Below are 13,562 nucleotides of genomic sequence, written 5' to 3'. Positions count from 1 at the left end.
AGGAGATCTGAATTTAAGAAGGAAAACCAGAGAAACCAAAATTGACAGATTGATTCATCCATAGTCTCTGGTGTTTGCTTTTTTCACAATCACTAACTTTACAGTGTTTCAGATGCTTAATGGAGAAGGAACATTATTCTCTTCTGAAAAATAGCCAAAGATTGAATCAGAGTTCCACAGCTGTGGCGTTGCTGTAGAAAAAGACATGTCCCTCACCTTCGCCTGGCTAACTTCAAGCATAAAGGCTTCCCTTTAAGATTATGATTATGATTATTTTTGTGTGTGTAGTGGGGTAGGGGGCATTTTCATACAAGAGAAAAAGTTTATGAATTGGTTGGTGTTTGATTTGGTTTCCTTTCAGCAACAGCGTCGCGAACGTAACTGCAGCTGGGTGCTGCTTGTACATACAAGTCAGGCTTGGCTTTCAATAAAATCCTTAGATCTCTAGCAAGAAGGGACACATTGCTTACAGTGTTTTCTGAGCATCTTCTGTTGCTGAGACAGGATGAATGTTCTTATTGATCAAAGACAATTGGTAATGTCTTAAGGAGGAGGATTTTTCGAAATATATAGAACTGGGTCTTACAGGCTCAAATACTTACACTGAAAACATTCCTATTAAGAGAGATCTAAGAACATTGTTCCGTGGTGTGTGTATCCTCAGACATGAAGTAGGAAACACTACATTCCCCCCCCCTTTAAAGTCTGTCATTAATAGACAGCCTGTTTATGGAGGGACTTCCTCATTTTTACAATCTTAAGTTTCTGAAACTTTTTTTTAAGCAAGTAAACACTTCCTGATTTAGAGTGTATTTTTTGCTTTTAAGTTAGCAGTTGAGCACTAAGAAAAGCTCAGCCACTGGGACATCACTGCAGTTTGAACAAGAATTTATACCCTGAGCTAGGCCCCCCTTTTAAAGGGCTACACAAAAGAATGGTTTAGTTTGACTGAATTGCCTGCTACTTGGTGGAAATCATATATAAATGAGCCCCAATCAATCAATACTCATGAGGCTGCAAAAGTTTTTAAAAAGCATAAAAGATAGATCAGAAGATATATTTTAGTACACACACACAAAGGCTCTTAAGTGCTGTTGTCTGACACTATGAACTCCAATCAATGTGTCAGTATTTTGGAATTTGAAAGGAAATGGGGATCAGACCTGACAATCCAGAGCTGAAATTTGATGCCCTGGTCTTTTTGATAAACTGACAGGCAGTGAAAATTGCACATGTCTGCAGGGAATCAGGAGAAAAAGAGTTTTGTAGGAAGTCTGCTTATGATTCACAAAGGCATGTGCTTTATCAAAATGGATTTCATTCCCATTCTGTGGCAGGTTGTTTTCTTTCAGATTGGAGGCTTTTTGCAGATTGTAATCTGTTTGCTGCCTTATGCACATGTATAGGATAGTATTGTTTTTGTTGGTCTCCAGTTATTTTGCTTACCTGTTATTGAAACTTCACACAGAACTTATGTGGAAGAATAATGTGAAAGGGAATTACGCAGGAACTTGGTAGAACAAGTTGAGTGAGTGAGCTGGGGGGATAGAAGAGAACAGTAATCAGAAATGTGGTAAACCTTTTCTTGGATTATAGCACTTCAAACATCTAGAGAAGCATTCAGCTGAGTCTTCTCTGTGACATGCTGTGTCAACCAGCACTAATAGTGGGTGTGCACATGTGCTAGAAATAGAAAGGAAATAACTTTCTTACGTATCACAGTAATTATTGCAACAGATTACAAACTGCTGAACATTGTTTGGTCAAGTCTACCTTAACTAACGACATCAGTAGTGCAGCTAGCATAAACACAGGATAAAATACTAAGTACCTATTTCATTTCTTAAAAGAGTAGAATGTGTTCCCTTTGTGTATTACTACATGTTCTTGTGTTCCTGTTTCTGAAGAGACGTAAACAAATTTTCCATTTCCTGATTTCACATGCTTAATTATTTTGTATTGTTTAATCTCTCCCCATTTCTCTTCTCTTGAAGATGACTGTCTTCTTCAGATGAAAGATCCCCCCTTGTCCTTTGTCTGTTTGCTTAGGCCTGGTTTGGTCCTCTGGTTTTCATCTTATTTCTAAAGGCTTTAAGTTTGTCCTGTCACTTAAAGCATGCCACTAAAGTTTTCCTTACTTTGTCTTGCCTGGAAAGGAAACATTGCTGTCAAGGATAACTGCTTCCTTTTCAGATTTGGGGAGGTTAGCCATATTGGAGTGGGTTGCCTTCATAGGAGAGTCTGGACACTAGGATCCATAAAGCTTAAAAAGTTGGCAAGAAAGTTTGGCACTGCATTTGTGTGTGTGTGTTTTATTGGCCATCTTCAAAACAGAGTGCTAAATCATTTAGTGTGTGTAATGCAGCTGCAAGGGCTTGGAGTGGAGGCGTAGGAGAGAATGGAATGCTCTGAGGAGGGGGCCTTTAATGGGTTATGGAGTGATAGGACTGCTGCTGCCCAATCTGGCCTCAAACTTAATAAAAATGAACTTTTACTTTCGCTCCACTGGCTTGCATATCGCCAGATCTAACCATCCTTAGCTGCTGGAAGAATGGCTTACGTTATCCTCAGTCAGCATTCCAAGAAAAGTATTTGGGGAGGTGGTGGGTGTGTGGGGTTAAGACAACCAACATGTATTGAGTGGAGCTAGCAAAATGTACAGAACCAGGTGAAATAATCCATCCTTTTGGCTTCTGGTTGTTTATCATCCATTAGTCCAGTTTCACACAGCAAGGACTAGATTGCATGAAGATGCTCAAATGTCACAGGACTTCAGAAAATTGTATCAGGTGCTGTGCTCAAGGATTTAAGCCATAAATCAAGCATAGCTGTGTCTGAAATAATTTTCTGCCAAGGCTAATACAGCTGTTTCATCCTTATGTCATTATCAGGTTGTAAGCAAGGCATTATTGTTTAGGCAGCTGGGATCCTTTCACTTACTTTGCTTTTTTTGTCTCAGGCATTGTGAAGCATAATCTAAGCAGCATGTTATGTTCTATACAAGCCACTTATGTGGAAGAATCAATAATGGCAAAGTAAGTATCGTGTTATCAAACAGGGAGGAGTGTCATTTGGCTGCTCCTAACAGTGTTACATTGCATGCTGATGTTTCACCAGAGATATAATCCACCTACGTGGATTGGAAGCGAGCACAAAAAGTCTCTAAGCTCTTTTTTCCCCTTTCCCCTCCTTTAACAAATAACTAGAAGGTTGTCTAGTCTCATGTCTTCCCTCCTTAATGTATATTTTCACCTTGGGGAATAGCTGCCTGTTATTGATTTAGCTAGGAAAAAATATAACCCAGAATATATTAAACATGGTAGGTCCGATCTGAACTGGCAGCGCGTGTAAATTTTTAGCTCTTTAGTGGAGGAGAAAGCCTTAGCTGCACTCAGTTTTCATCTTACAGATAGATTTCTTTAAAAAGGAAGACATTGTTATATGACTATTGATTTCTCAGCGTTCTTCATAGTTGCACCAGTGACGTGTGTTGTTCCGGCTTTTATGAGAATGTCTTTAATGGACATGCAGAAATGCAGTTACCAGCATCTGTGGCCGAATCTCTCCCCCCGCCCTCTTAGTTCCTTTTTTCTTTTAATTGAATAACTTCCAGGCTTTGCATGTTAGATCCTGTTTCATCCCTCCTTCAGATAAAAAAGCTACGTGAGCTGACAATCGCAGGAGTGCATCTGTTGTTTCAATGGTGGCTGGCTTGATGAGTGAAAAATAGATGCCTGCCATGTGACAAGCTTTCAAATATAAACCGTGTTAGCATTTGCTCTTGAGAATGGAAAGAAGTGGTAAGAACAGCATAAAGGATGATACAAAGAGCAGGAGTTTAGCTACAGCTTCAGAGTTGAAGGGAAACTGCTAAGCCAGGTAATAGGATCTTAGTGCTGGAGATTGATGGGTCATATTGTGTCAGAAATGAGGCATTGGTAAATCACACTGTGCAAGTTGGAGTTAACTCTTTATTAGCAAAAACACCATCTGCCAAGGCCTGGTGGTGTGTCCATGAATCAGCTGCTGAGATTAAAGGTCTCCACCTCCTCACAGTCATCTATCTCCTTCTCTCAGAGCTTCTTCCTCAAACAATTTGAGACTGTGCCTGCATGCCTGCCTTTGCTCCTCCCATTTCATGCCTCTTCTGGATCTTGAAGACAAGGAGGGAGGGGAGTTTGTTGCAGCAGGAGAGGAAGACACTTTTGACTCATTACCAGCCTGACTCTTCTCTGCCTCTTGGCCTCCCTCCTCCTACTCACCTGCTTCAGCCTTTGATTCTGGACTTCTCTCTGCCACAGGCTCACCCAGCTTACTAAACCCCGTTACCTCTTCAGCTTCCAATACCTCCTCTTCCCAATCTTCTCCCCCTTCTCCCTCTGACCACTCATCTTCGCCCCACCACCACTCCCCGGGCTCTGAGCCTTCTTCCCTTGGGGGTTCCCCAGCTGGTTCCTCTCCCCATCCCTCTGCATTCAACCAGTCCGTGACATATTGTCAGAGATTCAAGAGGTTGAACAAGGGCTCTAATGACCTTGAGGCTGGTATGTGGCCTAGTGAGCTACATGGGACAGCCTGTGCACAACCTTAAGAACTCTGCTCAGGCACAGCAAAGAATAGTGGTGTACAATAGCAATTCATTTGATTAAAGGGAAGCCTTGTCTCAAGATGTCTTAAAACAGAGTGAAACCAGTGGTACCAGACCTAGAAGGGAACTGGGGCTGCAGAATGGCTCTGTGCCATCATAGGAGCTGTTGGCAATGTGATGATGAAGCAACTGCAAGTCCTGGTTCTCCTAGTGGCACAAATGAGTGGCACAGAAAGCCAGCTTGGCAACCAGGACATCTGAAATTGCAGGAGCCACTCTTTCCCACAGCAGCCAGTTGCTCTAGAGGTGGGATAGAAAATACACCTTATCCACCTGAAATTTCAAATATGACTTGTCAGCGCCAAGGCAAGAGCCACCAGGGCTCTTCTAGTCTTCACAAGCTTTTGTGTGTGGGGGGACTTAAGCAGGCTTATGCCCAGGTGGAGCAGGTAAAAGATGGTTGGGCAGGTAGGGCAACCAAAAATGTAGGGGTAAGCATCAGTAACCCATTCCACAAAGCCTTTGGCTCAAACCATGACATTTCATTTCAACTGAGGATGGGGATGATAATTAAGCATGTGTAGTTTCATCTGCCCACATTCATCCTTTGTTTGCCTTGGTTGTCTCTCTCCACATCCCTGCTAAACTTAAGTTGCAAACTTCTCAGAACAGGAATTGCATTCATTTATTTCATAAAATTTATGTACCGCTTAGTTGCAAGAAAAAAACCTAAAAGTGGTGTCTGTATTCTGCTTTTCTTCTGAAAAGGTGGTATTCACTGATACTGTATAAATAATAACATTAATATAACACTTTTGAATATTGAAAACACATCAAGCAATGTCAGTGACTTACAGGGCTGTTGGGGCTCATCAACCTGGAAATATAGGCCATCTAGGAGGAAGATTCTGACCCTAAACCTCCACTGCCTTGTGGGATATCTGTGGGAAAAGAAAAGGCTAAGTAGTCTCTACACACATCTGGAGTCCCTAAGAGGGTTGGAAGGCGCCTTGTCGCCTCCTTCCAGCAATTCCTGCAGCCAAACTGACACCAAACATATTGCTCTGCTTTTTTTGGGAGGCAAGAGGGGGGGGGGTCTTGTTTCCTGGGCAGCCCAGGAAGTCCAGACACACTGCCCAGGCTTGCACCCCAGGGAGGTCACTTCAGTGCTGCTAACACAAAGGTTTGACTTTACCCCTGGAGGTGCACTCCATTGTCACTCAAGACAGACAAATGCCAACAACAGTTCACTGCAGCCTCTAAACTAAGCTAGCACTGCCTTCTCCTGCTGCAGATGAAGGACTGAAGCTAGAGGAGTAGTGCTTTTTCTGATACAATCTAATGATTTTGTGGCTGAGCTGAGATTTGAACTGCAGACTTCAGAGATCTTAGCAACTGCACTGTGCCTGTTGCAGTGAGTCATAGCCAGATACACTTAGCAGGTGTGTCTGTGTCTGTGCGTGTGTAAGAGAGATGCCCTTAATCCTGCACGAGAGAGGTTCCAAAACTGTGCGTTCTTTGTATTTTAAGTTATTGTTTGCTATTGCAAACCCACAGAAATATTAAAGAAAATTATAGGATAGATTTACCCAGCATTGTGGAGGGCGGTGTGATCTTAATCATCTCACACTTTTGGAACGTCCAGCACTTTATGTTTATTTTTACCATGTAGCTGGCACCTGTGTTAGTCATAAAAAACAAAAAGAAGCAGGCTCTTTTTCAGACTTGAATCATCTGCTATTAATATTGCTATTTGGAAGTTTGTCTGTCGGCACTATTGGTTGGGTTAAGCTGGGGAAAGGCACTAGGCCAAGGTTGTGTTGAATTTTTTTTAATGTATGCATAGCAGAAGCATGGATAATTCACATAGGTTTGGTTTACTTTGCCATTAGGTGGTACGCATGTCTAGAGAACAGTGTTTGCAAGTGTCTGAAATGGCTTTCATAAATAGAAGATGTTTTGATTCCATCCAGAAACCCAGAGTGTCATCCCAGGCTGAAAACATTTAATAAAACCAATATGAACAGCCACACTGAACAAAATATTCTATTAGTCTAGCTCAGCAAATACTTTGGTGGTCATAGTGAGGCTAGTTTAACTGTTCCTTGGACCCTTAGATGTATTAACACAACCCACCCAACAACTAAAGTTTGTGGTTTAGGTACAGCAGTGTAGATTGAGCATAAGCCTACCTCACACCCACAAATCAGTGGTTCTTTCAATGTGCTTATTAAGTGCAATACTGTATTCTGAAAGAAGTCTCTATGGAGTTGTGCCTGGGCAGTAGCCTGCTCACTAGCTGTCTTACTTATTTGCCCAAGTGTTATGAAATGAACAGATGTTGAGTGGCTTGGTTCACACAAAATGCTACACCAAACTATGACTTTCTGTGAGCTCCCAAAAAGGAGATTACAGCTGCTTTGTTCCTTCCTGGTCATTCTGCTACTGTTCATAGTCATGGCTTGATTTAGCACGTTGCCTGAACCTGGTCTTGTGGTTCAGCTCTCTCAAGACTATACGCGAGCTGTAACTAAGGTTTGTGCTGTGGTGTATGGCTTGTAGTTTGTTCAGGAGAGCCAAACCACAAGTCTGGATTCATATGTTTTCTCTCCTGCATAGAAAGAGGTATAGATTCACAACACACCCTCCAGTGCTTTGAATCTAAGCTGCTTCCTCCAGCCCCCTCAGCTGCACAATCCCAGCTGATTGTCATCACTGTCAGCTGAATAGTGCCAGCAGGCACTGGCAGTCAGCTGATCACTGCTTGCAGAGAGCCCCATCAATCAGCTGATAGGGCCTCAAAGCACTGTGTGCCGAGACCACATAACATCAGTCCTGAAAGACCTACATTGGCTCCCAGTATGTTTCCGGGCACAATTCAAAGTGTTGGTGTTGACTTTAAAGCCCTAAACGGCCTCAGCCCAGTATACCTGAAGGAGCGTCTCCACCCCCATTGTTCTGCCCAGACACTGAGGTCCAGCGCCGGGGGCCTCTTGGCGGTTCCCTCACTGTGAGAAGCGAAGTTACAGGGAACCAGGCAGAGGGCCTTCTTGGTAGTGGCGCCCGTCCTGTGGAACACCCTCCCACCTGATGTCAAGGAAATAAACAACTATCTGACTTTTAGAAGACATCTGAAGGCAGGCCTGTGTAGGGAAGCTTTTAACATTTGATGAATTATTGTATTTTAATATTCTGCTGGAAGCCTCCCAGAGTGGGTGGGGCATTAATAATAATAATAATAATAATAATAATAATAATAATAATAATTCCTGTGTGGGTCCCACCAATCAGCTGATTTGGCAGCACCTGCAGCCCCCTTTTTGGCCCAGCCACAACTTTCCCTACCCCGCATCTCATGTCATATAATAGTGGGTGCGACTAGACCAAAATGGCCTGCTGAACCAAATGTGGGCAACTGGTGGGGTCTAATTATGCCCATGGACTTGAGGTTCCCAACCCCTGTGCTAAACAAAATCATAGGTTAGGTCAGCACAGCAGCAGAATGACCAGCAGAATGGCCAGGGAGGAGCAAAGCAACTGCAGTCACCTCTTCAGAAGCCTGCATGATCGCACAAGGCCATGGTTTGACTTAGTGTGACTTGTGAACCAGGTTGTTGTCTTTGCTAGATGCCAATGGCTTGGCCTGTTTTATAAATGGTGTGTCCTCATAGGTTCTGCCAAAATTGCTGGTACAGTACTTGTGATAAATTAGAAATACACAAAATATCCCAAAGAAGCCAATAATGTTACTTTTCCCTACCCAATGTCCCCTGTTGTGCACTATGCCAAATGGAATTATACCGTAGTTCTTCCAGGCTACCCAATGTAAAGATCAGTACAGTAGCTGTAGGAAGCTGTAGGAAAGTTTTGAATGACCATGTCTGAGTTTCTTCAAAAGCCTTGCATACTTATGTGCCTAGTTGTTGTTGTTTTTTACTGTACCAAAAATCCAAATAGCAAAAAATAAATATTTGGGCATATCATCCAGTCATAGATACTCTGCTGTTAGAGTTCCTGGTCCACCAGCTGAAAATATACTATGATGAGTTTTAACCTTTTGCTTACAGTAGTGACTATTTGATTTTATTTAACATACAGTCTCTAAAATGTAAAAATCAGATCAAAATTAAGCATTTGAATGTCCCATTGATTTCAGTAGAAGCCCACAGACTTCCATTGAAATCAGTGGGACTGAAAAATGCTTAACTGTGGATTATTGTGCCTCTGTTTCCTAGGTGGGAGGTAATGCACAGCTTGAAAGGAGTGTTTCCATTAATTTATTTTTAATGGGGTATATGGAGCATCTAAATTAATGGAAGAAGCTTCTTCGTGTTACTACTCACATCTGAACAGAGTATCTTTTGCACATGTATGCACTTAGTGTTATTTACAAAAATCACCATGTGTGTATGAAATGTGACTTGGAATCACTATCTCACATTTGCTGATTTATTGGCTTTAAATGCACAGGCTTCAGCCATGGCACATCATGTTGGCAAAAGTGGCACTTTCTCAAAGCGGAAGAGAGAGAAGAACCAACAGAGGAAAAGTTAGATGCTTAGCAAGCTAATTCTGTAAGTGTTCTGAACTGAATGGTGGTTCTCTGGGAGCAAAATAGCAGCTAGCAAAGGAGAGGAAGAAACCAGTATTCATGTTTAATTTATTACGCCGGAGCTACTGCCTGTAGACTTACGGTAGATGGAAGCAACTTAAAGTCACCAAAGCAGGCCATTAGATAAGGAATAATAATTTTACAAAAGCTGAAAGAAGTTGGAGTTTATATTTATTTATCTAGAAAATTTATTTATTGGTACTAACTTCCTTGTTGGTATTCAACATAGCAGCACAAAAACGAGCAAGGAGAACTATGGGTGTGACCAGGATTTATTTTTTGGGGGGGCTTTATGTTACAGGGGGCAAAACCAAATTACCCGTGGAAACATGTGGTCAGTTAGTTAAGTATTTTTATTTATTTACTTGATTTATTTTTTTTGGGGGGGGGGAGGCAGCTGCCCTCCTGCCCCTCTCAGCTACACCTATGAGGAGAAGCTCCCATGGGCTACATGCTTGCTAGCATTGGTTGTGGTTTCCCAGATTGTCCAGTGAGGTTTGTTTCTGCTGTGCCATTCTAGTGAATGCAGATGTATGGAGCATGTTGTGTCCTATATTACTCAGCCTCAGGGGAATAAAACTCATTATCACATTTTTCCTTTACATATCTCACAGTGTATCATGGCAGCAATGAGTTCACATGTAAAACAAAACAAAACTTTCACCTGGCATTTGCATGAGATTTAGAGAAAATAACATTTTGCAGGATGGAATCATACAACCATGTTCCTCACCATTATAAAACCTTTTCTTCTTTTTTTTGACACATAGAGGATGGCTTTATGAAAATGTCCAGCATGTAGTTTCCTTGTCACATAAGTGTTGGCAACGGGAGCTAAACACGTGGTAAAAAATGTTTTGTGAATCAGTTGGCAGCATTAGCTGCTATATTTGAACTGTAAAAAGTTAGTAGTTATTTGCCAGAGAAACTTTTCCAAAGCATAGGACTATTCTTTATTAATGGTCAGCCCAGATGTTCTCTGTTCATATTTCCAATGTGTGCTTGTTCTTGTTATTAATGTACTTCCATCAACATTCATGATGGCTTATTGTTCGCTGTTATTTATTGCGTCCATCTAACTATGTAACCGTAATTTCTGAAATAAGTATCTTTTTGTGTTACAATTAAAATGTATTTGGCTTTTCGAAAATACAAGAAGGTCACATTAACTTTGCGACCTTCATGCTTAAATGCATTAACTGCAACCCATCTTGTTTTGATACTTTCCCTTTGTGATCCTCAGTCATAAACAGGCTGACTCACTTCTGCTTGACAGCATCCACCTACACAACCTGCTCTTCATAGATAAACACTATTAATCTGCTCTAATTCATGTAGTAACCATCTTGAAAGAACATTGAATATGGATCTGTTGTTAGCTTTCCAAAAATAGAAAGTACCCAAGTGTAGTAGTCATCCAGTGATGAAAAGACAGAATTGGTAGAACTGGAATCAAGAGCATTCAGTTAGTATAGCCAGAAGATGCTCATCATCTAGCATTTTCAAGTGGTTCAAAAAATGGAAGGAACTGCTCTTAGTAGGCAGTACTACGTACAAGGAGATACAAATGATATATGAAGCCAGGGAGAGTGAGGCTGAGCATCTGGATCTGTCTCAGTCCATGATAAATATAATAATAAATTTTTTGGGGGGTGAAGTTATTGGGGGTTTTTTGGGTTAGTTTTATTATATGTTTTGTGTTCTCATTTTGTATTTTTATGTGTGAACCACCCTGTGACCCTCAGGTGAAGGGCAGTATACAAATTTAATAAATAATGATGAAGACGATAAAGGTAGGCCTTCCTTCACTGGTAACTGGTATTTTGTGATAACTCTGCAAACGAAAACTAGTTGGGGCTAGAGGGAGGAAATTCTTGGGGTGACCGTCCCAGCCCTGCTTTCTGGGTGATTTCTGAAGTGATTATGTTATATTGACATGCACAAAGTGTGTCAGAAGCACAGTTCCTATGGGTAGAATCCTGAGTGAAGAAGTTACTACCCATACTGGTAAGAGTAGTAGCAGTGACTATAATATATTTGCCATGAACTGAATTTTTTGCTGGCTTGGGTTGCTGTTGTCTGTCTCATATGAGGACCTCTACCCCTGAGCATTGCTGTGATCGTTTGCTGGGAAGAAAAACAGCTTCCTAGACTTCACCACACTTTTCCTGAAGAAAACATATTTTGTTTGTCGGACCAGCTATAAAACCCAAGCAGAGCAACACTTACTCTTTGGGATTGTTCTAGATCAGTGGTTCCCAATTAGCTAAGTATTGCAGACCTCCTGTTTTTCAAAAGCCCCCCCCCCACCTTTTGAAAATGTTGATATCTCTATTGTAGTTTTTGTGAATGGTGCCACCAATTGGGAACTACTGCTCTAGATAATGTGGGAAATTTAGTGGTAGATGCCCATTCTATTTCTTTGGGATATATGGACTTTTGGAGGGCATTTTATTGGGCACTAAATGTGCAGTGGAAAGTGTCGTTCACTGTCCTCTTCAGAAAATAGCTACAAGTTTTTTTAAAAAATGCTACTGGAATGGTTACAAAAATGTATTAAATAATTAACTAAAATATGTTTATGCACATGCCAGCTCCGATTGTAGTCCTTGGTAGTCTTATAGCAAATGAAAAATGGTCTAGACAATGTGGCCTAAAGGAGGTAAGACACATCTATTGATACACCAGCACATCTATATGTGCCATGGGACATATTTGCTGATATATGATTCAGTAGCTAAAACTCTTACTAATGCAATAGGAAATGATTCCCTTCCACCAGCTATTGTTGAAACAGTTATGGACAATATATATCACTTTTAAAAACTCGTGTTCTTGTACATGTGAAGGCAATTTCCTAAAGAGTAGCAGCGGGGCTGGCCCAGGACATTTTGGCACCTGAAGTACAGTGGTACCTCGGGTTAAGAACTTAATTCATTCTGGAGGTCTGTTCTTAACCTGAAACTGTTCTTAACCTGAAGCACCACTTTAGCTAATGGGGCCTCCTGCGCCGCTGCTGTGCGATTTCTGTTCTCATCCTGAAGCAAAATTCTTAACCAAAGGTACTATTTCTGGGTTAGCAGAGTCTGTAACCTGAAGCGTCTGTAACCCGAGGTACCACTGTAAATGACAAAATGGTGTCTTCTCTGCCAGGAAAAAATGGGTGAGTAAAGATCTACATCAGGAGCAAGGGTGGGAGGAGACCGGCTGTACCTCCTATTTGCCAAGAAGTTACTGTAGTGTTGGCATGGGGGCATGCCAAAGAGAAGACAGATCTGGCCTCCAAGGAGCACTGTATTCCTTGAAGGCTGGCTCTGCTGTCCCTGTGGATCCTGCCACCTGAGGCACTTGCCTCACCTTGCCTCATGGGTAGGATGGCCCTGAATATCCATATTCCCCCAATCAGGATATTTGTATGGATGATGTTGGAAGAAACAAGTCAAACAGAAGGGATGAAAAGACAGAGCTGTAGAGTTAGCTGTCAGATTTTAGTAAGTTATGCCTTCTTTGCAAGAATCTTTTAAGAACTCAAATGCAGCATTCTTTTTCTAACAAAAATATACAACTTGTCACTAAAAACCAACCTCCATACCAGAGGACAAACTCCTTAGTCCAAGTTGTGTCCCAAGTAAATCGGTGGCCATGCATAATAAAATCTAGAATTATTAAAGAAAATCTTTGTTAAGAGAAGTCAGACTGGGTTCTGCAAAGTCCTTCCCCACTAATCTTCTAGAATATTTTGATAGTTTCAATGGACTCTGTTGAAATGATCTGGTGGACCCTGTATACCTGAGCTTCCTGCTAAGATATAGGAAGTGCCCACCAGTGCGAGTCCTGATGCTCACCCCTCATCACTATCCCCCATATCACTAACCATGTTTGGTTTTGCAGAAAAGGGAGGAAGCATAGTAAGATATCCTCAGATGCCTTGTTTATTCTTGATTTATCCTGCCTTGCTTGCACAAAGCTTACATGGAAGCTCGACTATGTTCAGTCTTTACTGAGCATTCATTCTGATTTGTTTACAGGGCAGTTATACAACAATGAGCATTCACCCTGCACTCATCTTTGTTTGCTTACAGGGTGTTTATATTTCTCCCTGTTAATCATTTGCTCACCCCACATCTTTTCAGTATATTTCACAATCACTTTCCTAACCACAAAAAGTCCAGGATTTTTGTAAAGTACATCTGTTCTACTAGGGCAAGAGAGCACTTTAATCTACCTTAGTTGTGCAAACCTCAAGTCCCTCCTACAAAATAGTAACAGCCTGGAGGCATCCTAGATACCTTGCCAATCATGTCCTTCATTACTGGGAATGTGTTTTCTGGAAATGTGGCTTGAATGTACAATGGAAACTAT

The sequence above is a fragment of the Podarcis raffonei genome, chromosome Z, assembly GCF_027172205.1.
Source record: "Podarcis raffonei isolate rPodRaf1 chromosome Z, rPodRaf1.pri, whole genome shotgun sequence".
Lineage (NCBI taxonomy): Eukaryota > Metazoa > Chordata > Lepidosauria > Squamata > Lacertidae > Podarcis > Podarcis raffonei.
The sequence above is the reverse complement of the archived record's forward strand: the minus strand, read 5'-3'. Positions refer to the sequence as shown.